General features: G+C 40.5%; 1 non-coding gene across 1 annotated transcript; it reads left to right on the top strand.

The window, feature by feature from the left end:
• The first annotated feature begins 2816 nt into the window (after nt 1–2816).
• LOC127077866 (small nucleolar RNA R71) lies at nt 2817–2923 on the top strand. The gene has a single exon (XR_007787633.1). It is a non-coding gene; the product is annotated as a small nucleolar RNA R71 (small nucleolar RNA).
• Nucleotides 2924–3549: the final 626 nt, after the last annotated feature.

Below are 3549 nucleotides of genomic sequence, written 5' to 3'. Positions count from 1 at the left end.
GAAAGCTTCGGACTTCTCTGATGGTTTTTGGGGGTTTTAGGTTTTCTATAACTTCTATTTTAGCTCTATCTACCTCTATACCTTTTTCAGAAACTATATGTCTTAAAACTATTCCTTCGGTCACCATGAAATGACACTTTTCCCAGTTTAGCACGAGGTTCACCTCCACGCATCTCTCCAGGATTTTCTCAAGGTTAGCAAGACAATTGTGGAAATCAAATCCGCAAACCGAGAAATCATCCATAAATACTTCCATGATACCATCTAGGTAATCTGCAAAGATTGACATCATGCAGCGTTGGAAAGTAGTTAGGGCATTACAGAGGCCGAATGGCATTCGTCTGTAGGCAAAAGTTCCATAAGGGCATGTAAAGGTAGTTTTTTCTTGATCTTCGGGGTGGATAGGTATTTGGAAGAATCCAGAATATCCATCTAGATAGCAGAAGTAAGAGTGTATGGCTAGACGCTCCAACATCTGGTCTATAAATGGTAAAGGGAAATGGTCCTTCCTGGTTGCTTTATTTAATTTTCTATAATCTATACACATCCGCCATCCTCCTTCTAATCATTTTGCTACATGTTCGCCTTTGTCGTTTTGCACGACTGTGATGCCTCCCTTTTTAGGTACTACATGCACAGGGCTCACCCACTTACTATCCGAGATCTGGTAGATTATACCTGCCTCAAGTAACTTAAGAACTTCCTTTTTAACAACATCACTCATTATAGGGTTTATTCTTCTCTGATGCTCCCTGGAGGGTTTTGAATCTTCTTCGAGCGAAATCCGATGCATGCATATGGATGGGCTTATGCCTTTCAGGTCAGAGATATTATATCCTAAGGCTGAGGGATATCTTCGTAAAACGTCTAAAAGTTGGTTCGTTTCCTCTTGGCTCAAGGTAGCACTGACTATAACTGGACGGTTCATCTTTTCATCGAGGAACTCATATCTCAGGTTCTTAGGCAGTTCCTTAAGTTCTAAGGTTGGTTTCTTAGGGCATGGCATAGGATCTGGGGTAAGGGATAAACATTCGTAAAGGTTATCATCGATGTAGGGTTTCTTAAATTCATCATCTTCCCTTATGAGAGTTGATGGTAACTTAATTGTTTTTATAATTTCTTCTTGTTCTAATTCTCTAACACATTCATCAATGATATCTAAGGCATAACACGCGTCTCCCATCACAGGTGCCATAAGAAATTTTGAAAGTATAAATTCTATTTTCTCGTCACCTACCTCAAATGTCAACTTTCCTTTCTTGACATCTATTATGGCTCCTGCAGTCGATAAGAATGGTCTACCTAGAAGGATTGGTATATCATTGTCCTCTTTGATGTCCATGACAACAAAACCAGTAGGGATAAATAACTGACCTATCCTAACAGGAACATCTTCTAAAATGCCTATCGAATATTTAACAGATCTATCGGCTAACTGAAGTGACATCTTAGTGGGCTGTAATTCTCCTAAGTTTAACCTCTCACAAACCGCTAAAGGCATTAAGCTCACACTAGCTCTTAAGTCTAGAAAAGCTTTTTCGATGACATGATTACCCAAAAGGCAAGGAATGGAGAAATTTCCAGGATCTTTATCTTTCTTTGCTAACTTGTCCTTGGAAATAGCATTACATTCCAAAGGTTTCGGATCGTCAAGTCTACGTTTGTTGGTAAGGATGTCTTTGAGAAACTTTGCATAAGAAGGTATTTGGGTGATGGCTTATGTGAAAGGGATTTCTACATGAAGTTTTTCTATAACTTTAATAAATTTTTGATACTGTTTATTGATCTGGGTTTGTTTGAGTCTTTGCGGATATGGTATAGGTGGTTTATATGGCGGGGGTGGTACGTAAGTTTTATCTTTAGGTTCTTCTCCTTTTTCTCGACCTTCCTAGTTTTCAGGTTCCTCTGGTTCCTTTACTTCGTCCGGGGGCTTGGTATATTCCTTAGAATTTTCGGGTTCACTCAATCTAGGGTTTGGTGGCTCATCATAAGCGTTCCCACTTCGTAGGGTAATGACATTAGCTTGTCCTCTCGGATTTTATTGAGGTTGTCCAGGGAACTGTCCTCCAAGTTTAATTTGAGGGGCTTGGTTTAAAGCTACCTGAGAGATCTGGGTTTCAAGCATCTTGGTATGAGTAACTATTTGGTCAACCTTGGTTCCTAACTGAGTGATCAATTCGATAACATGAATGTTTTGGTTCATGAACTCCTTGTTTTGTTGGGTTTGAGCGGTGATAAAATTTTCCATAATTTTCTCAAGGCTCGGCTTTGGTGGTACATGTTGCATAGGTTGATTTGATCTTGGGGCTTGATAACTAGGTCTCGGAGGTGCATTATTTTGGATTGGGTTATTGTTTTTATAGGAGAAGTTCGGGTGATTCCTCCATCCAGGGTTGTAGGTATTCGAGTATGGGTTCCCTTGGGTGTAATTCACTTGCTCAGAGTGGGTTTCGTTTAATAGACTGCATTCTACGGATTGGTGTCCTTTGGTTCCACATATCTCACAATCCGACGAAACTGCGGCTACAGTATTCGGGTTTATGCACATATGCTCGACCTTAAGGGCTAATGCGTCCATTTTAGCTTGCATCATGTCTATAGAGCTTAGTTCATGCACTCCTCCTTGGGCTTTCTTCTTCTCAACTGTCGCTCGTTCGAATCCCCACGATTGATGGTTTTGAGCCATATCTTCGATGAGGGCACTAGCTTCAGGATAAGGCTTGTTCATCAGAGCACCGCCTGCGGCAGCATCGATGGTCATCTTCGTGTTATAGTGAAGTCCATTATAGAAGGTTTGAATGATTAACCAATTTTCTAAACCATGATGTGGGCATGCTTGTAACAACTCTTTATATCTCTCCCAAGCTTCGAACAACGATTCTCCTTGGTTTTGGGTAAATTTAGTTATATGGTTTCGAAGAACGGCGGTCTTACTTAGGGGAAAGTATCTAGCAAGAAAAACTCTTCTAAGGTTATCCCATGTCGTAATGGAATTGGGTGGAAGGGAATCTAACCATGATAGGGCTTTATCTCTGAGGAAAAAAGGGAATAATCTTAAACGTATTGCCTCAGGAGAAGCTCCATTGGTTTTAAAAGTGTCTGCTAATTGAAGAAATATTTTTAAATGTTGGTTTGGGTTCTCAGTAGCGAGACCTGTGAATTATCTCTGTTGCACTAGTTGCAACAGGGATGATTTAAGTTCAAAATTATTAGCTGGGATGGTTGGGTTTACTATACTAGAACTAGGTTCTTCATTTGATGGTTGAGCGAAATCTTTAAGAGGTCTTTGGTTTTGATCTTCGGCCATAGCTCTCTTAATTCTATGAAAGAATAAACGTGCGCGAGCGTAACGTTCAGGTTCCGCCAGAGGATATACTAAGCTTAAACTTCCGGTGCTGCGAGTTCTTCACATTGACCAGCGGGAAATAGCCTAAGTCTAAACGATATAACAACAGGAAAATGAAATTTGACGAAATTGGTCCCCGGCAACGGCGCCAAAAACTTGATGCGTGCTTTTCGCAAGTGTACGAACGCGTCAGAGTAATATAA

This window comes from Lathyrus oleraceus, chromosome 4, assembly GCF_024323335.1.
Source record: "Lathyrus oleraceus cultivar Zhongwan6 chromosome 4, CAAS_Psat_ZW6_1.0, whole genome shotgun sequence".
In the NCBI taxonomy this organism is placed as follows: Eukaryota; Viridiplantae; Streptophyta; class Magnoliopsida; order Fabales; family Fabaceae; genus Lathyrus; species Lathyrus oleraceus.
This window is presented reverse-complemented; position numbering and strand designations above follow the sequence as displayed.